A 22,204-nucleotide genomic window follows, 5' to 3' on the forward strand; every position below is an offset into this window, starting at 1 on the left:
ACAGAAGACCCAACGTAGCCAAAAAATAAATTTAAAAAATAATTATCAGATGAGCAATAGAATTACTAGTAATATATTTCATGATACTCCAGAGTTCCCCTGTGGATCATACCAGCCTCCCTCCAGAAGACATTGCCTGACATCACACCTTGCCTGAGTCTTCCTTTCCATGTCCTGCTTCTCCAACCCCTTTTTCAGTTTCTTTTGGGAGCACATCTTTAATAAATGACTGACACACAAATCCTCGTGGCAGGGTCTGATTCTGGGGAACTTAAAATGTCTTAGTGCGGTAGCTATAAGAAAATACCATAGACTGGGTGACTTATAAACAACAGACATTTATTTTTCACAGTTCTGGAGGCGGGAATTCTGAGATCAGGGTGCCAGCATGGTCAGGTGAGGTCTCTCTTCTTGGTTGCAGACTTCTTTTTGTGTCCTCACTGAGCCATGACTACGGAGACTGTGCACCTAGAGCCTGTGCTCTGCAACAAGAGAATCCACCATAATGAGAAGCCTGTGCACCGCAGCGAAGAGTAGCCCCCGCTCGCCACAACTAGAGAAAGCCCACGTGCGGCAATGACCCAATGCAGCCAAAAATAAATAAATATATCTGCCAAGTTAGGGTTTTGGGGCTCATGTACTCCTTTGAGAATCCAAAGAAAGTTATGAAACCTCTTCTCAGAAGAGAAGTCCATCATGCACAAATGTAATTTTGTATTAAATTCCGTGGGTTTCTAGATCCCACTAAAATCCATCGCTGGATCCCATACAAGAGGATTTCTAATGATTTTTTTTTTTTAATGGAGTAAAGACATTACTTACTGCAAAGAAGAAAGTGTGCATTTAAAAGTGAAATCCACTTTTCAAGGAGAAAACATCTGGGAACAGTGTACATCCTTGGACCTCTGGACCTCTGTAGGGAATCTCTGTACTCTTTTGGGTAGAATGGGTTTTGGAGCCTCATAACTGAAAGTTCCAATCCGAACTCCACAACTTGTCACATTTGTGTTTGGCCACAGACAAGACAAATAGTTCAGATTTAAATTCTTCTTTCTCTTTCAGAAGTCCTTCCAACACCCCTGGGCTTGGAGGTGGGGCTGCTTCTGAGTTACTTCGGAGCATACGTTATATCATCAGACTCACCTTCTCATCTGAGCTCCTTGAGGGCTGAGATGGTGTCTTTATCTTTGCATCTCCAGTCCCTAACAATTTTTGAATTGAGTTGAATAGAAATGTTAGTTATTTTCCTCCTCAGCCTCTGACAGGGAGCATTAGAATTGAACAACAACCATATTAATTTCCTTGGATCCTTTTGCTTGCTGTTTTTCACTTGTTTTCCCAATACACATAATTTAGAGCTATTATACCAGTCTGCTTCTACCCTATTAGGCTCGACAGGTGACATATGGGAAGAGATAGGGCATGTGAATATGGAGGAATGGAATTAACTTGATAGACAGCCCCTTTCTTTCCAATAAAAGCAGCTCTTTTCTCATTGTTCATTGACCTTGGAATAATGGATTGTGAACAGGGAATCAACATCTTTTATTACAGCGCATTTACTAGGCCCGACCGAAGAGTCTAAAGCTTTCTGCAAAAATGTGCATTTAGGGGAATGTTCACGACTGGCTCCTGCCAACTTCTCTGCCTTTCAATCCCTCTCTAACCCTCAGTGAATGGAGGGTCGATGCACAGTTCCTAGGTGAGAACAACATAAAGGATTACTGAGTTGGAACTAGAATGCCCAGGGAAGAAGTCTTACGAGCTCAGTTTGTTTCATGCATCAAACCTCTGAAAGCTGCTTGGCTTTTGTAAAGAGAAAAGCAGTGAATTTGGAAATGAGTTTGAATGCCTGTCTGTCTTGTTTATAAATGAATAAACCAGGACTCAGGCAGGTTAAATAACCTTCCCAGGGTCACCCGCCTAGTAAGGGTTAATATTTATTTCCTGTAAAGGCTGTTGGGAGGAGAAAAGTATATAAGATATATACAACATCTAACAGAGTGCTGGCTCCCAGGAACGCCTAACACCTTTTTGAACACCTAGGAACTGGAAAGATTGGTCCTACAATGTCCCTTTTCAGATTTTATGTGTTTCCCCTAAGATGGATATCTTGCCACTCTTACCCGCATTTCTCACATTTCCACACATAGAAGGGATTTTCTGCTCTGTTCCCCAGAAATGTATGAGGAACACCTCCAGCTCTTCCCCTTGACCTTCATCCTTGCCCAGAGGAGGAAGAGAGCCAGTCCTGTCATGTTTAGGGTGAGAACTGAGCGTGTTTGGTCACCATCCTGATGCACATTGCTTTCTGATTCACCTTTGCCCACAGACGCATACCTTCTGCTTCTTCTTGCCGGGCCCTTACAGGGTCAGACTCATCCTGGACGAGAAGACCGTATTCATCCAGGACAGTCAGGGACTCGGGGTCCGATCTCTATATCATGTCAAACATCAGGAGGCCCATTGTGACCACACATTTGAAGCACAGTCTCCCATCTAGTGGTGTCAGTGGTGAAGCTGACGTGTTTCACACCCTCTGTCTGACTTCTGTGTTGTCTCTCAGTTGGTTCCAAGTTTGGGAGTGGATAAAAGGGGTTTAGGAAGGCCAATTAATAACACTAGTATCTTGATTCAGAGTTCCCTCAAACCCAGGGACTTTGAGATGAAAATTCTGGTGGCTGGGAATGTAGTGAGTAAGGAGCGAGGTCAAGGCTTTGGGCTTAGCCAGGGTGTAAGACCTTAGATTTTAATACAATAGCAGCTGGTGGGACAGAGAGCTTATTTCTCCATTGCTCACAAGTGAGCAGCTGTTTTTATCTGATCAACTCATTGCCCAGGGTTTTGTTTTGTTTTTTTTTTTGTAATTCAACTCACTACAATACACATTTTTTTAAAATTTAATTTTGGCTGCGTTGGGTCTTCGTTGCTGCACGTGGGCTTTCCCTAGTTGCGGCGAGCGGGGGATACTCTTCACTGCGGTACACGGGCTTCTCATTGCTGTGGCTTCTTTTGTTGCGGAGCACGGGCTCTAGGCACGCGGGCTCAGTAGTTGTGCCTCACGGGCTCTAGAGCACAGGCTCCGTAGTTGTGACGCATGGACTTAGTTGCTCCGTGGCATGTGGGATCTTCCCGGACCAGGGCTCGAACCCATGTTCCCTGCATTGGCAGGTGGGCCACCAGGGAAGCCCTGCCCAGGGTTTTGATCAGGGATGGTGTTTGAGTCAATAGTGAGCTTCCCTGTGTGTGGTCACAACTCATTGCTGGAGGCATTACACGTATCTTGTGTGAGCAGCAGACTCTTGGGAGCTTCCGCCTGGCGTTGTCTGGAATTTGCCCCACGCGCCTGCTCCTTTTGCTGGTTTTGTTTTGTATCTCTTCACTGCATTACATCTTGGCCATGTAACAACTGTTTGTCAAACTGCATATATATACATCTACATATATAGATATAGAGATATATAATCATATATATATATATATAAGAGAGAGAGAGAGACAGAGAGAGAGAGAGAGAGAGAGAGAGAGAGGGAGAGATACAACTGTATATCACTGAACCTGTGGTCTTGGAGAACCTGACATGGAGACTTGAAGGACAACTTGGAAGAGAAAAGGAAAATCAGGAAAAAAAAAACTGATTTGGAAAAGCTAGGGAAAAGGAGGGTTTTCCCTAGCTTGAAATGATTAATTTTCAAATGCTGCTGAGCAACACTAAACTTAAAATGCATCTCTTGATGTCGTTTACACAAAGCTAAATAAGACAACCTGGCCAGAAGGCGAGGTGGGGAACATTCCCAAACTGAGGCAAGGGAATACATACTGTCTGTTTATTTTAAAAGCCAGATTGTAGACTGAAAGTTTCAAGGATACCAGAGGAACTACACACATTTTGCATATATGCATTGTGGATTGAACTGTGTTCCCCCTATACTAGATTAGGGTGGGCCCGAAATCCGTCATGACTGGTGTCCTTAAGAGAAGAAGGAAATTTGGACACAGAGACAAAGACACTAAGGCCATGTGAAGACTGAAGCATAGATTGTAGTCACGAATCTACAAGCCAAGGAACCCCAGAGATTGCTGGCAGCCACCAGAAGCTGGAAGAGACAGGAAGGATTCTTCTCTGGGGCCTTTAGAGAGAGAATGGTCCTTCCAGCATCCAGATTTTGGATTTTTAGCTTCCAGCACTGTGAAAGAATGTATATTTCTGTTCTAAGCCACTCAGTTTGTGGCAGTGTTATGGCAGCCCCGGGAAACTAATGCATGCACAAATACACACTCACATGTAGTCATCATATGAAGCATGTGATAGGAATTTTATCTTTAATTTTTTAAATGCCTGAATATTTTTATTTCGTTTTGCCACCTGTGAAAGAGCAGTAAGTCAAATAGATGCAAAAGCACTCAAAGAAGGATTACAGTTCAAGCAAACGAATCATTAGGCAAAGAACTTGACCACTGAGTGAACCAGCTGTAGGTTGATCTCTCCACTACAGCCCAAGGAGGCTCCAGGTCAGATTGGGGGAAACTGGTCTGCCCCAGTTTTAGCCAGTCCCCATACAAAAGAAAAAGAGGGGTTCAGATACACATGTGCAAGTGTTTAAAAGTTATTTACTTAATAATTTGTTAGCTCGATTGGTGTGTTCTATCCTCCTATTTTGACAAGTATACCTTCATAACAAGAAAATTAAAAAATATGTGAAAAGTTATGGCTTTATATGACCGGCAGCAAAATATCAAAGATAATCAAATTTAATTCTGCACATACGTCTACATTTCTGCTGATGATCTGCCAGTGTTCAGATGTGTAATAAACATAAACGTGACTTACAGATGATTAAGTAGCATTCCATACTATCTGTCACCCTTTCAACTCAAGTTAAATTGCTAGTGATGCTTTCATAATCATGATTTTCTCCTACTTTGTATTCTGTTGACTGAAATGACCTAACCATATTAAAATCAATGTAAAAAAAAAGAATTTTCACATATTTTCAAATAAAGTTTAAAAATATTAATCATTGGCAATAGAAATGACAGCAAAAATAAACAAATGGGACCTAATCAAACTTACAACTTTTGTACAGCAAGGGAAACCATAAACAAAGCAAAAAGACAACCTACGGAACAGGAGAAAATATTTGCAAATGATGCGAACGACAAGGGCTTAATTTCCAAAACTCTACTCAATAACAAAAAACAAACAACTCAATCAAACAAAGGGCAGAAGACCTAAATAGACATTTCTCCAAAAAAGACACACAGATGGCCAATAGGCACATGAAAATATGCTCATTATGACTAATTATTAGAGAAATGCAAATCAAAACTACAATAAGGTACCACCTCACACTGGTCAGAATGGACATCATTTAAAAGTCTACAAATAATAAATGTCAGAGAGGGTGTGGAGAAAAGGGAACCCTCTTATACTGTTGGTGGGAATGTAAATTGGTACATCACTATGGAAAACAGTATACAGGCTTCCTAAAGAACTAAAACTAGAGCTACCATATGATCTAGTAATCCCACCCCTGAGCATATATCTGGAGAAAACTATAATTTGAAGAGATACATGCACCCAAATGTTCACTGCAGCACTGTTTACAATAGCCAGGACATGGAAGCAACCTAAATGTCCATCGACAGACGAATGGATAAAGAAGATATGGTATATACACACCGTGGAATATTACTCAGCCATAAAAAAGGAAATAATGTCATTTGCAGCAACATGGATGGACCTAGAGATTATCATACTAAGCAAAGTAAGTCAGAAAGAGAAAGACAAATATCATATGATATCACTTACGTGTGGACTCTAAAATATGACACAAATGAACTTATCTACGAAACAGAAACAGACTCACAGACATAGAGAACAGACTTGTGGTTGCCCGGGGGCATGGAGTGATGGGAAGCGAAGGATTGGGAGTTTGGGATGAGCAGATGCAAACTAGTATATATAGGATGGATAAACAACAAAGTCCTACTGTACAGCACAGGGAACTATATTCAATATCTTGTGATAAACCATAATGGAAACAAATATGAAAAAGAATATATATATGTATAACTGAGCACTTTGTTGTACAGTGGAAATTAACACATTGTAAATCAACTGTACTTCAATAAAATTTTTTAAAAATATTAATTATAAAAGTAAATGAAAAATAAAAAGATAAAATTTTAAGTTATTTAAATGCAGGAAAATATTTAATTTAAAAATATAATTGAATCTTTTTTTTAATGAAAATAAAACTAACTGCAAATCTAATATTCAACATCCATTTAGTCACCAAAGCATAGCACGTGTATCATGCTTCACACACGTCACGTTTAGATCCATATCTACTAAAATATAGGAGCAAAATGAATTGTTTAATGTTGGGAAATGTTTTTCAGACACCATGTTTAACTCTAAGTGCCGTGGTAATTTGTGAATACCTCTGGGATCACATGCATAATGAGAAGCAATAAAATGGATGTTCTACAATCCTAGGAACTGGTTGGTTGTTATGAAAGAATTCACTACATTCCTGCTTTCTGAGCAGAAGAATTAGATAAGTTATCCAAGTGCATCCACAGCTCAAATCGTCCACATCATCTCAAGTAGTCTCCGAAGCAATAACCCACAGACCTGGCATTCAGACCAACCACCTTCTGTTCTTAGAACATAAGCAGGAGATGAGGCATCTTCCCTGGGGCCTGAATGGTGTTGGTCATGAGAATGGACATTGAGAGTTACGGGTTACACTTTGCCAGCTTGGGTTCCAAGTGACTGAGGTTCCCGCTTGTCTGTGAATAAATTCATGCACATTTTGTGTTTGTGATATTTGAGGCTCCCCGAAATCCAGGTCCTAGTGAAGGCGCCCTCTTGTCTGGTTCTGAGGGTGGTCCTGGTGGGGTCAGAAAGACGTGTGGGCCTGCAGGAGAGGAACCAGGTGGGTCGGTGTTGCTTGCAGTCACCCAGATGTCCTGACCGGCGGTAGGAAGGAAGGGGATGGAGAAAAGGTCTTCACTGTTGTTCACTCCAGGCACTGGTTATGAGTGAGAGGTGATTTCATGTCAATTCATGTCTCTCCAGAACCACAGGCAACCCGGCCAACACACCTTACCCAGGCTTGAGACCTCTTGTGTTCAGGATCCAGGATGATTCTTCATCCCAGCTGAGATCAGCTGGTAATTTAGCCCATGCTGGGAGGGTAAAAAATAATTCCTTGTCCTTATGGGAAGCCTCCTTTGGCCTTACTGTTTCTTTAAAGCAAAACTCAGCGTTTCAGTGCCTCACAAGGGGCCCCTCAACTCCATGCTGCTTCAGTAAGAACTTTACCGACATTTTGGTGGTAAGAAGGAAAGGGGTTTACAATCTAAGTAACATGACAGGGACTTCCCTGGTGGTCCAGTGGTTAAGAATCCGCCTTCCAATGCAGGTGACGAGGGACTGATCCCTGGTCAGGGAACCAAGACCCCACATGCTGCGGGGCAACTAAACCCGCGCGCCACAACTAGAGAGAAGCCTGCATGCGCGCTGCAACTGAGACCCGACGCAGCCACAGATAAATAAATAAATGCTAAAAAAAAAAAAAAAAGCTGATCTCTGAAGTAGTGAAACTTAAAAAAAAAATAACATGACAGACTTCACACAAACACCCCTTTAAGTCTTTCTATTCTTTCTCCCCAAATTCTCTCCCAAACCAGCCATCCTACCTCTTCCTTAACACCAAGCCCTCCTCCCCTCCCCTCCTCCAATCCCCTCTTCTTCCCCTGCTCTCACCATAACCCCTTCTAAGTAAAGCAGTTCGTATCCCCGTAGCTCTGGTTTGCATCTTCCCAGACATCACCCAGCCCAGCACACACAGGAATTTCCCTGGGGTTCACTGTCCTTAGAAAATAGGGATGGGGGTAAATAAAGAAGAGGCTCTGAGACAGGCTTCCAGGACATGCGGATTCTAGTTGCGGTGAATTCTCAATCCCTCCTTCTTTCACCTGATGCAGGTTATGAACCACGAAGCCAGAGCAGGAGACATAGGACGCCCGGTCTCCAGTTTGGGAGTGGGCCGTCACCCAGAGGAGAATGAAGTTAAAATATGGCATTCGTGTTCCCAGCCCACTTCCTCAAACTCCCGTTTCTCCTCGTGTTCACCTGTGTTCTGGAGTCCGTGGCTCACAGGGGTACCTGAGAAGTGATGCTTGGATCACCCTAAGAGGTTAGACCACCCTAACTAAACTCTGTCACCCAAGAACTTGTCCAAGAGCTTAACTATTTGGTTTGGGTTTTGAGCTGATTCTCCCCTAATCTGCATTTCTTGTCTTCCTGGAGAAGAGCAAGCAAGGAAAAGTGTTTTGTGGGCTACAGGTGAAGGAAGGAGGTTTATTAAAGGAATGTTAGCACCTCTCCAGCCACGCGGCAGTGAACGCTCCATCTAGAGCTGGACGACTCCGGAGAAGATTCTAATTCCTTCCTGGCAGTTGAGATAGCTGCTAGTGTGAAATATACTTCAAATCAATGTCTTTATTGCATCAGGTATTTTTATCTCAAATGAGCCGGCATTAAGATCTGGAAATAAACACATGCTTTAAGACAATGTTTATCTCCAGAAAATCTCGAGAGAATAAATCCACCCTCTAGCAGCTGAGTAGCATACTGTCTGTTTTTCAAACATGTAATCACTTTTCCACCACTGGGCATTTTTCATGCTGTTTCTGCTGTCTAGAACATTCTTCACGAACTCTACCCTTTGTTAAAATTCATTTCAGCCCTTTGAAATATCTTCTCAGCCCTTCCTTCTTGTTTCTGGGGAAAACTGTTTCCACATTCCTCCACTCATCCAGAGATAAGAAGAGAGTGGTTTCCCTCTCTCTCTTTTTTTTTTTTGGCTGTTCCACTCAGCTTGCAGGATCTTAGTTCCCCAACTAGGGATAGAACCCGGGCCCAGGGCAGTGAAAGCACGGAGTCATAACCACTGGACCTCCAGGGAATTCTCAAGGGTGTTTTCTCTTTCTCCGTGTCCTTTGGTCAGTCTCCTTTCTGCAGCTGACCTAACTGTTCGTGATCCGCTCTCAAATTGCCCCTAATTTGGGTGTGCACATCAGTATCTGTCCCTAAGGACTCAAAAATTGGTAAAAAAAAAAAAATGATGACAAAGGAGTCCCCTTTGGGGAAACACTGGATAAATACTGTTCGTTGAATGAATAAGTGAATCACCAACCCTCTGCCATCACAGTTCTGCAGCAGCCACTGGCCCTCCCACAGAGCCCTCTGCCCACTAACCCATAGGCCTGAACCAGGTGTGAAGTGCCCAGCCTCAGTACTCAGTCCTCGTGTGGCCAGAGACTCACAGTATAAGTCTGGGCCTGGATAGTGAAGAAAAGTGAAAGAGTAACAACAAGTTTTAATTTAATGTGTTAGAAATGTCTAATGAGCTGTTGGAGGGATTAATACAAAGAGCGGTTTTATTAGCATTGCTCTTCATACTCTGAGAATAATGTCTACAAAATCCTTGAGTGCCTCCAAATGCACTTTCCCCTGTAAATTTAAACAAGAACAAAAACAGGATACTAAGAGAATTGACAGACGGCCCCCAGATCACACAGTGGAACCACGTTTGGAAAATACAAGCTAATGGAATTATGAAGTGTAAAAATAGGCTGAAAGAGGAATTAAACTGTGTCAAGGATCTTGGGGACAAACATATCCAGCCCCTCATATTACAGATGAAATATTAAAGAACGAGCATAAGGAAGGGACTTGTAAAAGTTGTACAGCTCTTGGTATGAGAGCTGGGAAAAAACCCATCACAGTCGATAGACCAAAAGAAGGACATAATTGCCTCCGATTTTGTTCCCCGTGGGCACACGTGCAGTCTGACTAATAAGCCCAAGTAATGGTAGTGACACATCCAATTAATACAGGGCAGAAGTTTGACATGAAAACCTTCAAGTGGATCCTTAGTCGCCTGGTCCTGCATCCATAGTTAGCTCACCTGGCCCACGTTAATTAGAACTCTGTAGAGTGTGGTCTTACAGAGCTGATGTCTGGAGCAAGGTTTACACTCATGGTGAAATTTTGTCTTCTTGTCAAAAGGAAAAACCCAGAAGGCAAGTTCCTCTGTTCCTTCTCTGGAACCAGAGGAGGTGGATGAGGAAGAAAACTGGGGACCCTTGGTTGGAGAGAGGTGACGGTACCAGAAAGGACACAGGGAGCCATCCTTTATATCCCAGCTAAGCCACTCAGGTCGTGCAGTTCATAAGCCACTAATCCTTCTGAAACACATAATATGTCTATTTTACAGCTAACAAAACAGTGGCCGGTAGAGTTTTGCCAAGTGCCCAGGAAATGATGGGAGGGAGTGGCCAAAAGAACACCCTCTCCTGTGTATCGAGCTATTGATGGGATCAGGGCCCTGCTTGGGTTTCTTGCTCCTGGTGCAGTGCTCTTTCTTCTAGAAGGTATGCGGCGATGAAAAAAAATGTGATTCATGAATAATACACCAAAGGATACTTTCAGGGAAAAGGCCAAAGAGAGTTGGAAAAGGCCCTCCCTATAAGTTTATTCATTGTGTGTCGACAACAGGATGCAAAGGAAGCAGCCTTAGGAGTCTGTCCCTTGCTGTTCCTGTATTGGAAATGGTGGTCTCGTTCTAGGTATCTGTGTACCTCATTTGCTTGCTTTTTTTCAGATCTCTGCTCAAATGTCACCTCCTCAGAGAGGCTTTCCCTGAACACCATATAGAAAATAATTCACTCTCTTCTCCCTGATTCCTCTGCAAACATTACCCTGTTCTAATTTCAGGTGGAGAGCTGCTAGGAAGAAGGAGAGATTAAGTAAACAAATCGATGCATGTATTGCCCATACCTGCTCACAGGATGTGAGCACCATGAGGGTGTGAACTTCACCACTGGATCCTCAGCTTAGCAATGCTTGGGACTTAGTAGGCGCTCAATAAGTAGCCTTGAATAAATGAATGAAAATTGAAACCGGTTCATGGGATTTAGAGACTTCCACTGTGCTCTCTCGGAGGAGAGAGCTCCCCATACTTATTCTTGTCTCTTTGCCCATGGCATTATTTCTCTCCTGGTTTCCTTTTCATACATTAGCTGCTGTTCCTCAACCTCCTTCACTGGATCTATTTCCTCACCCACCTCTAATATGTGTGATAAGTGCTTTACATTGTTACCCCCATTTAATATTACCCAAACTCATAGAGTTATGTAACAGATTATCCTGATTTTGCCTGCAAGGGACCTGGTCAAGTTGTTTGAACTGTCTAAGCCTCAAAGTCACAAAACTCCTCAGTGGCAGGCTAGGCTTAAGTCTTGACAGTGTTTGTAGCACGTTCTTGGGTTGGTATCGATACAGGTCACGGTCTCAGCACAGTGACTGGGACGTTGGAGACTTGATAAGTGTTGACTCTTTAGTTACCACTGTTGGGCAGGGTTGGGGGTGTGCATTAGGATGGATCCTGGCAGGAAACAGATGGCATATTTAAGAGTATGATCGAGGAGACTTGACTAAAGGAGCAGGGAGGTGGTGATTACCAGAACTCAGAGGGAGGTGCAGTTGTAGGCAGGGCCTGCAATAGATTTGAACTTTAAGACCTCAGTCCCTTCTAAGGCCTTGGAGAGTGAGGCTAGCAGTGTGTTCCCCATGGTCATAGGCTTTTGTAAACGTTTCAAAAGTGGGATATTTAAACCACAGTTGGCTAAGATCTCTGTCTCTTTCCACTTGGACTTTGCCTTCATCACATTTCCCTTCCTGTTGGGTGGAGTGTTTTAAATTTAGCTAAGGAGATGTTGAGTCTAGTGTATGTTTAATTGGTGAAATGCATACCTATATCTCACCAGACCCAGTCACTTCCACGGACAGTTATTATAAGCATTGCCATATAGAAATGGCCTCCAGAAGAACTCCTGGCACCTTCGGTGATAACTCACCCAGCTATTGTGACACAAAGTTGCAAGACCACGGCTATATGGCCATAGAATGTGTCCTATGGACGGACCCTCACCACCAGAAGCATGTGGTTGGTGAAAGGGACAGAGGGAATTTGAAATGTACAAAGCCAGATGCTAGTCTGTGAAAATTCTTCCAGCCAACAGACATGTAAAATTATAAGCGAGGGTTCAGTTTGCATTGACCGCCCCCCCCCCTGGTCTAAACAGAAATATTCTCCTATCAGAAATAAATTCTATTTCACTCTAGTCCCATTAAAAAAAAAAAAGTTTGGCATGTTAATAATGCTTTGATGACAGTATTCAAACAGCTAAAAAATAGATCAAATTATTTTTCTGGATTTTTCTATTGAAAATACTACGAAGGTAATGAAATTTCACGGTAATAAAGAGAAGGCAGATGAAAACTTACAGAAGAGGTATTGTGGAGGTATGTACGTGTCGACTGAAAAAAAAAAACACTCAACCTAAAAGTTGAGAATTATGTTTTATTTGGCGGGCAAAACTGAGGACTTTGGCCAGGAATACAGTCTCTCAAATGTCTCTGAGGGACTGCTCCAAAGAGGCAAGAGGGGAGCCAGGATATAGAGGAGTTTGTAACAAAAACCAGGTAATCAGAACATCAACAGATTACTGTTAATTTGAGAAAAACCAGACATCTCAAGTTAATGAATCTATCGCTTTTCTACATATGGGAAGATGCAAGAGTCTGGGCTTTCTGAAATCATGCCTTTGATCTGCAGTTCAGCTATCTGGGGCCAGTATCCTGCTTTTCTCCGTCCTGAGTCCCCTCAGGGTGCACAGTTGGGGGTGGCTACAGTGGGCTGCAGGTTTGTTGGCTGCAACATCCTTTGTTTACTGGATTGCTGGCAACGTTTTTCATCCATATAGACTTTTTGAAATTTGTGTTACTTTTAAGACTTTTTTAAGATTTGAAAAGTTGTAATTTCTCTTCTCATTCTAAAAAGATAATCATTTTACACCTAATTTCGTACTCTTTTCTTAAGTAGTGTCCAAAATTTGCGTAAACTTCTACCCTACAAAACTAGTTCTGTCCCTGGCTGTGGCTTTGGGAAGAAAATCATAGGCACTTCTAAAGGGGAACTTGGCAGTGAGGGAGCTGGAGGAATATATACTCTGACCTCTTTATCCCGTAACCCAAATGCAAGCCAGAGGGTAAGGGAGTCCAGTTATTTCCATCCATAGAGCTCAGCCCCTCTGGACACAAAGCAGGGTAGTGGAGGGGCAAACCGGAATATTTCTAGCACAGTGGGAAACCTCGCATTGTCTCTGAGCGCTGTTTTAGCGAAGACCCTTCCTGGCAGTCTTCCTCCGCACCTGCCCCCCACTCACTCCTCCCTGCTGGAAAAGAAATGATTTATGCAGTGAGTGAATTCGGGAGAAGGAATAAAGCGGAGGGAGGGGGATCAGCACCTCTGGGTTCTCTTTCACTGGTACCCGCCTGCCTACTGAGGGGCGTGTCCTGTGTGCTCTCAGGCAAAAACGCCAGCAGTTACCCAGCTGTGCCAGCGAATGGCAGGTGTCTGCCTAATCCGGGGGCGACACAGCAGAAAGCTCATCGAGAAACGGTTTTTTTTTTTTTTTTTTTTTGGTACGCGGGCCTCTCACTGTTGTGTCCTCTCCCGTTGCGGAGCACAGGCTCCGGACGCGCAGGCTCAGCGGCCATGGCTCACGGGCCCAGCCGCTCCGCGGCATGTGGGATCTTCCCAGACCGGGGCACGAACCCGTGTCCCCTGCATCGGCAGGCGGACTCTCAACCACTGCGCCACCAGGGAAGCCCGAGAAACGGGTTTTGACGTACAGAAAGTGGCAAGGGCCCTTCCAGCTCTACCCAATTATGATAATAATAATGGTAATGATAAATAGCATTATTATGATGATCTAGTTCACCCCCGACATTTTAGAGGTGAAAAATGTATCTTAGGGCTTACCTGGTGGGGCAGTGGTTGAGAGTCCGCCTGCCGATGCAGGGGACACGGGTTCGTGCCCCGGTCCGGGGAGATCCGTCCGGAGCCTGTGCTCCGCAACGGGAGACGCCACAACAGTGAGAGACCCACGTACCGAAAAAACAAAAGTATCTTGCTCTTAAAATAAATGTCCCATTTAAATATTTACTATGGCTAAGCTTTTTAGTATTTTTAGCTTTCCTTCAAATCTCAATTTTAATTGTATTTGAACATACAGATAACTTCCAGTTTTAGGGAACGCTGGTGTGAATTACCAGCAAATATAACTGCCAACAATGTCTTCTTTCATTTAATTTGAGAAACCTCTGAGTTCTAAATCATAATTTCCGGGGAGTTCCCTGGCGGTCCAGTGGTTAGGACTCCGCGCTTTCACTGCTGACAGCTCGGGTTCAATCCCTGGTCGGGAAACTAACGTCCCAGAGGCCTCATGGTGCAGCCAAAAAAAAAAAAAAAAAATCATAATTTCCTTCCATGGATTTCTTAGTGAAATGTCTACCAAAAGGAATAAAGAGTGGAAAGAATCATTCCCTTTTCCTTCTAAATATAATATGCATCCCCTTCAAAGACAGCAATTTGTATGATATTGAGACGGGAAAAAATGAAGGGACTTGCCAGGTTTATGATTTCTAAAACAAAGGGTAAAAGCGAAATTTGTTTTTCAAAGGGTCGAATTCCTTCTGTTCCTCAAAAAAGTTCAGAGACAAATTAAGAACAACAACAACAGCGACAAGGAGGGCAGGTCCTGGCTGGAGTGTGGGTAGGGGATGGTGACTCTAGTGCCTTCTCTTTGGCCCTGAAGCACCTGCCGGACTCCCTAGGGATTTTTTAAAAAAATAAATTTATTATTTATTTTTGGCTGCGTTGGGTCTTTGTTGCGCCCGGGCTTTCTCTAGTTGCGGCGAGCGGGGGTTACTCTTTGTTACGATGCGTAGGCTTCTCATTGTGGTGGCTTCTCTTGTTGCGGAGCACAGGCTCTAGGCACGCGGGCTTCAGTAGCTGTGGCACGCGGGCTCAGTAGCTGTGGCTCACGGGCTTTAGAGCGCAGGCTCAGTAGCTGTGGCACACGGGCTCAGTTGCTCCGTGGCGTGTGGGATCTGCCAGGGCTCGAACCCGTGTCCCCTGCGTTGGCAGGCGGATTCTTAATCGCTGCACCACCAGGGAAGTCCAATTCTCTAGGGATTTTTAAAACCATGAGATGAGCTTGGGGATCTCCAAGAGCAGCCCAGCCACACAATGCTGGTTCTAGGAGTTCATTATAAAGTATTATTCAAAACCCCTAGGTGAGACAGGTCCGTGATTCAAATTACCTTAGTAGGAGCCTCCAGGACCAAAATCCTTAGGGCGGGGGTGGGGGTGGGGGACTGGGAGGCATGAGGCACAGATTTCTTAGGATCAGCCTGTCTGCATTGCTGAGATCTCAGGGAGCTGGCTGCTCCACAATCAGATTCACTATTCATCCTTTAATGATTGAGACGAAATCGAGGAATTTATGGTTGGATCTATTGTGCTTAAAGAGTGGTAAATTGCAACGTTAGGCATACAATTGCTTTCTGTATCATTTCATAGAATAAATAAGAATGTTTGAGCAGCAAGGCTCTAAACTGCTTGAACCGACAGCTGTTGCTTGTTCTGTTTTTATAAAAGAGAACTTTAGGCTTTCAAAGCGTGGTCCCTGGAACAGCAGCATTGGCTCGGGGAGACTTGCTGTGTAAGATTCTGTATTTTAGTGAGATCCTTTTTGATTTGTATGAACAGGATACCAAACTATAGAGTTCAAATCACAAGCTTACTCTTCACCAGGCCCTGAGAAGTCTTGCTCTCAGTCACAGCTAGCCTGTAAACCAGCCATAAGTTGACGGCACAGTGAGTCAGCTTTCAGGAGAGGAGTTCTGAGCAAGCTCTTAACCAACTGGACCACAACAGCATCGTGGGTCACCTCTTTGCAACCTGAATTTCTCTCTGTGACTCAGGGCCCAGCTTGTCCAGCCTAAGGACCCTCTCCTTTAACTCCCCGCTGTCTTCCTCCCTGCTGGCTCCTCCCTCCCCACCCCTGGTTTATATTACCATTAATTATAACCCTGCATATGCTGCCTTCTCTGATAATGTAGAGGAAGTCTCTCCCACGCTGGACCTGTGAGCACTTTTCCCTCTTTCATATTCTAAGAGCAGTAGCAATGCCATGGCAACGCCTAATCCCTAACCTCGGATGGGGGTGTGATTGATGAGAGAATCAGAGCAGGTGTTCTTGAAAAAGGAAACAAAGAATGAGCTGGGTGAAAGGAGAAATGAAGGGGCAGTGCTCTAGACCAGTGCTTTTCAGACTGTCATATGCATAAGTCACCCAGGGACTTGCAGACTCTGATTCAGGAGGTCAGGGATGGTACCAGAGGTTCCATAGCCCTTACAAGGTATCAAGTGATGCGGATGCTACTGGTCCAAGGACCCGAGTTTGAGTAGTAAGTTTTAGGCAATGTGAGGGCAAGAATCTTGCTCTGATAGTCACTGTGATATCAGGATCACGTGAGTCTTCCCCAGAAAAGATGTTTAACAGATAAGTACATAAACACTTGTATCTGAGACACCACACTGGGTGCTTGAATTCTCATAATAATCCTGCAAGATACAAAATGTTAGTTTAGGCTGTAAAATTGGGGCTAATGCTATATGCATTGATGCACAGAGAGGTTGAGCTACTTGCTCCAAGTCACACAGTTATCGTGGTAAATTGTTGCTTACCAAATATTCCAGGTGCTCCCCGATATTTCCTAATCTCCCTTGCAGTTACGTGAAGCTGTTGAACTAATTCTATCCAATGGATCTCTGGGGACATGGCATGTGTCACCTCCTAGCTGAGGCAATTGAGAGCCAGCCCTCTCTCCTCTACTCTTCTCTCCTCTATTTTGTACTCTGCCATCTGAAACATATGGTCCCCAAGGTAAGGTGAGCAGGAATGCTGCCCAACCTGCAGTGGACTTCACATGAGGATACATATATCTTGGCTGAATTTAAACCAGTACAAATTTGAGTTTGTTATCCAATTATCCCAACTAGTGTAGGCTTGGTATTGCTATCAGCCAACTCTTTTGTATAATAGGCTTTTTGTCTGGGACCCTAGGTCCCCTAAAGGTGAGCATATTCCAAATACAGTCTAGATTAGGCAAGCCACAGTACTGCCAGTGGGTTGAGCCTGGATAATATCAGGTGCTGGGACAGTGAAAAATGAATGACCACTGCCATGAGAAACATCTGAAGACATGAACACTTTAACAATAGCAGCACAGTGACTGTCCCCTACAACTTGGTGAAGGTTCATTCCCTGAAAAGCACCATTTCCTTTCTAGCTCTGTTCTTAACCCATATAAAGACATGTCCTCAAGCATGGCCAGGATGAATAAAACCTTGTTTTTTGAGGTTTCATGGGCTCCATTCATGAACTGAATGAAATCTTTTTAGAACAATTTAATGCACACCTTCTCAAGAGACTGACTTTACCACCTCTGTTAAATCATTCCGTAAATGGGGAATGCACTTTCTGTACACAATGGCACATGGATTTGTGTGTCCCATGTAATAATATAAGATGCATCATTCTACTTGCATTTAAACATCAAAAGGACATGACTACTGTTTACATTTTTCTAGGAATATGGAATTAAACAGAAAGGAGTAGCACAGTCAACTTAATAAGAAATGGAAAACCTGAAAACGTATATAATCATTACAGACATCAAGTCAGTATTGAGACTTTCCAAACTTCTCCTCTCCCATCCATGTTTTCCTTCTCTGCTAAAGATGCCTGTCCAAGATGTTTTTACTGGTGAGATGGCTTACCACTTCAAGGACCAACTGATCTCTCTCCTCTGAGACAATTTGCGTCAAATGGAGAAATAGGGAAAGTGACACAACCCATTCTATAATAGTAAAAATGGTATAAGGACAGTAATTGTAGAGGAAATTACAGACCAATATCACTCATATAATGCTTCTAGTATTAAATCTGTAAACTCAGCAGTGTATACATGTAAATAGAATCCCGGGGATACGAGGAAGATTTAACATGAGAAAAATGTCATAATACACGACATTAGGATTTTAAAGAAAAAATTAACTCAAACATGTTATATAAATTTAGTTTTGGAAAAAATCCCTATGGTTAGAAGGGAATTGCCTTAAGCTGATAAAATGTACCTTCCAAAAACCTGAGGCAAAAATTATGTTTTAAATGGAATGTTGAAACTCTAAAGAACTTTTGTCACTTCCCACGTCTTTCTTTTAAGCTTCAATCTATTGTTTACGTAGAAAATACAAGGATCTCAATCTTAATTTTTAGTTTCTTATTACGTTGGTTAGGACTTTTCTTAGACTGTTGAATAGAAGAGGTGAGAGGAGCATTCCTATTAGAGCTACTTCCATGGCTGATGTATAGGAACCCAACTGATTTTTAAAATATTGAATTTGCACTTGGCAATTTTGCTAACCTCTTAGAATTCTCTTTCTTTCTTCCTCCTTCATGGCTGATTATGCAAACTATAGTTCTTATTGTTACTGTGACTGAGAACTTTTCTCAAAAAGAAAGGGAATAAATGATAAAACATTATTGTCCGGCACAACTTTATTTCTATTACATTTTCAAACCAATTATCAGACTAAATGGTAGTCACGTTACCACTGATGACAATCTTCCTCAAATGCATCTGTAAGATCCATGCTTTTCCAATCAAAATCTCGACAGGGATTGGTGGGCTGATTTTAAAATGCACATGAAATAGCAAAGAGCCAAGAATAGCCTTAGAATATCTTCTAGGAAGAGTCTTCTCATTTTGTATATACCTCTGTCAATGGTAAACCGTCTCATTAGAATTAACTCTGAAGATCACAAGAAACAGTGTAATGCAGCAGCACAGAGACCCCGCCATAGAAACACACAGATATGGAACCTGCATATATGGAGGGAGTGTTACACGCAGGGAGACAAGCATAGACTCCCGATAATGGGTGTTAGGACGACTGAGTTAGTAATTCACCTGGAACTGACTTTTCTGAGTATATGAATCTAATAGGATTCAGGTATTGTTTCATATTAAAAAAATTGGACCTAGATCCTTTTGAAAAAGATTTTTACAAACTCTATAACTGACAGCTTGTATTTTATTCTGTCCACTATTGTATGGAAGTTTATTTTTAATATTAAATTTATTATCTTTTTGACCTCAAGGTAGGATAGACTATCTTTTTGACTTCAAGGTAAGGAAGAATTTCTAAAATAAAGCACGAGAAGCACCAAACCTAAAGGAAACCATTTTTTTTCCTTTATGGATTTTTAGGAGTGTCTATATTTTCTTTTAAAAGTTTAAAATAAATAGTTCAATGGTAAGGAATACCAGCAGTTCATACATGGAAAATGAAAATGTCCAATAAACATTTGCAAAAGTATACTATCTCACTAGGGATCAGGGAAATGCAAACAAAAGCAATACACTGCTTTTTCAAGTTTAGATATTGCCCAATAGTATGTTGAGGTTCCTGTTTCTCCATACCTTCACCAACTTTTAGCAGACTGTTACCATTTCACAACCATCAGATTGGCAGGTTGCCTTCCGCATAAGCAGCTGCCCTTCACACACCTCCAGCACTCACCCTACAATCCAGCAGGTCAGAAATCATCAGTGGTTGATTGATAGGCTGTTCTTTTCTTCTGTGCACAGTGGGGCTGCATAGCCCCTTTGGAAGGTTGTGTGACCACTTCTGGGCAGTGGGTTATGAGGGGAAGTGTTGTGCCTTGTTTTCCACCCATGCAAGACCCTCTCCTGTTTTTTCCTTGTCATGGTGATGGAGAAGCCCAAGTGGTTCAGATGGTGCAGCTACAAGAGAGGCCCCTCCAGCAGACTGGGTCCCTGACAGACCGTGGATACAGTGTGAATGAGAAATAAACGTTTGTTTGGTTGACCAACTAAGGTTGCAAAGTAAATAATAACCTCAAAAAGTCACATGTGCAACCATTTCTTTAAGGTATAGATAGATCTAGAAATCAAACTGCTTGCTGGGCGTTAATACAGAACCTGGCGCAGAACTGGCATTCCCTAAAAGTGAGTGAAACCTAGCCTAGCCTACCCTAGTTTTATTTATTTATTTTATAGATTGATTGATTGATTGCTGCATTTGGTCTTTGTTCCTGTGTACGGGCTTTCTGTAGTTGCAGTGTGCGGGCTTCTCATTGCGGTGGCTTCTCTTGTTGCCGAGCACAGGCTCTAGGCGTGCGGGCTTCAGTAGTTGTGGCATGTGGGTTCAGTAGTTGTGGCTCACGAGCTCTAGAGCGCAGGCTCAGTAGTTGTGGCACACGGGCTTAGTTGCTCTGTGGCATGTGGGATCTTCCCAGACCAGGGATGGAACCTGTGTCCCCTGCATTGGCAGGTGGATTCTTAACCGCTGCGCCACCAGGGAAGTCCTGCCCTAGTTTTAGAGACACATAAATGAAACCCGATCCTTCTGATCAAGAAAACCAGACAAGTAGGCTAATATTTACAATACAGTATGTTTTCCCTTGTCCTGTCCTTTTCAATAAACACTAGGCACATATGGGTAATGAACGCTTGGAAATGTGGCTAGGGTGACTGAAGAACTGAATTTTTAATTTATTAAAAAAAATTTTGGGGGGGCCTCACCACGCAGCTTGTGGGATCTTAGTTCCCCGACCTGGGATTGAACCCATTCCCCCCTGCAGTAGAAGCACAGAATCCTAACCACTGGACCGCCAGGGAATTCCCTGAATTTCTAATTTAATTAAAAAAACTGAGGCAGTGTAAATTCTTTCCACTGAACACAACTTAAGTGTTTTGGTAGGACTACATCTCATTTTAACTGAAAATTTAGCATCAGAATTGAAAAATGCTTTAAGTTTAAAATATATACCGGATTTCTGAAGACTTTAAAAAAGTGTGTATATAGAATATATATATATATTATATACACACTCTGTTTTTAGAGAAAATATCAATAGATTTTATGTTGAGATTGAAAAATGCTTAAAGAGTATTTTAGATGTATTGGGTCAAATAAAACATTTGATCTCATCTGCTCTTTTTACTCTTTTATGTGGCTAGTAGGAAGTCAAGATTACATATATGGATATTATTTCTCTTGGACAGCACTGCTCTAAGACTAACTCCAAATACGGTGTCTCATCCCAATGAATATGCCTGATACACGTTGGAACCTCAGGAAAGCAACGCATGCTGAGCCTCACCTGTGGCAAGAAAAGGCTCTCTATATTGTAAAGCAAAGAGCTTTACAGATACCCTTTGTATCAGCTTTACTGATACAAAGGGTATCAGTGCTTCCTGCCAAAACAGGGTCCTATCCATTACTTTACTCATCTTCATGTAAACCTGGTGAATCAGGTGTTGTTAACCTTTCCGAGCTTAAGTTTTCTTAACGATAAAAGGTGGATTAGTGACTGCTATTTCCCAGCTCTTTGGCCTTGAAGTCAGTTTCTGCCCCTCCCCTATTCTAGTCACACTATAGCCAGCCCTGAAGTCCAGGCCGATACAAATCCCCCTTCAGGCTTCTGCTGCCTTCTCTGATTGCTACTCCCCTAAATAACCAGCCAAAGGTGACAAGTTGTTAGACTAGATCTATAGGATTAGAGGATGACTCATCTCAACTCAGATACTAAATAAGCCAAATTGGTGAATTTCAGCAATTCCTATCATCTCCTCTTTATCTTTTCCTTAGGGTTTGCCAATATTCAGCTGAAGTCTAAGGCTCTTCTTTTTTGGACTCCTTGGGTGCTGGGAATGAGATGAGGGACTGAATGCCCCTCTCCAAATATCCTCATACTCTTTCTTCTGAAGTATGTGTAGAATCAGATTTAAACAATCAATGGTATTTGGATAGATGGCATTAGCCATGCAATTACACTCAAATGGCCCAGCAGGCTCACTGACTACTTGGAAACTCTTCCACCCAAGCCCCACTTAGTTGAGAGGCTACACATGGAGGGCAGGACCCACACACATTCTCTGATGACATGACCATGGCATGAAAATCGCCACCGCTGCCCAAACCAGCATCTCATCTCTTGTGAATGTAAGCCAAAGCAAAACAAAGTTACCTGGCCTCATTTCAGGGTATGCTTAGTTAACCAGCAGTGCATCAAATTCAAAATATACCTTTATGGAATTCAAAGCGCCTGTATTATGTAGAATGATGCCTTTATGTGGTTCAGAAATATATCACACAAGACAGGCTGTATAATTAATAGC

At 42.7% G+C, this 22,204-nt stretch overlaps 1 long non-coding RNA gene across 1 annotated transcript in view; it reads left to right on the forward strand.

Annotated features, from left to right (window-relative positions):
* LOC117312386 (uncharacterized) overlaps nt 1–13,686 on the forward strand; it is a 141,624-nt gene extending 127,938 nt beyond the window's left edge. Inside the window, exon 6 of the long non-coding RNA XR_012331933.1 lies at nt 353–13,686. This is a non-coding gene — a long non-coding RNA (uncharacterized lncRNA). The remainder of the gene's footprint in view (nt 1–352) is intronic.
* Nucleotides 13,687–22,204: the final 8,518 nt, after the last annotated feature.

This window comes from Tursiops truncatus, chromosome 5 (assembly GCF_011762595.2).
Source record: "Tursiops truncatus isolate mTurTru1 chromosome 5, mTurTru1.mat.Y, whole genome shotgun sequence".
Taxonomy (NCBI): Eukaryota; Metazoa; Chordata; class Mammalia; order Artiodactyla; family Delphinidae; genus Tursiops; species Tursiops truncatus.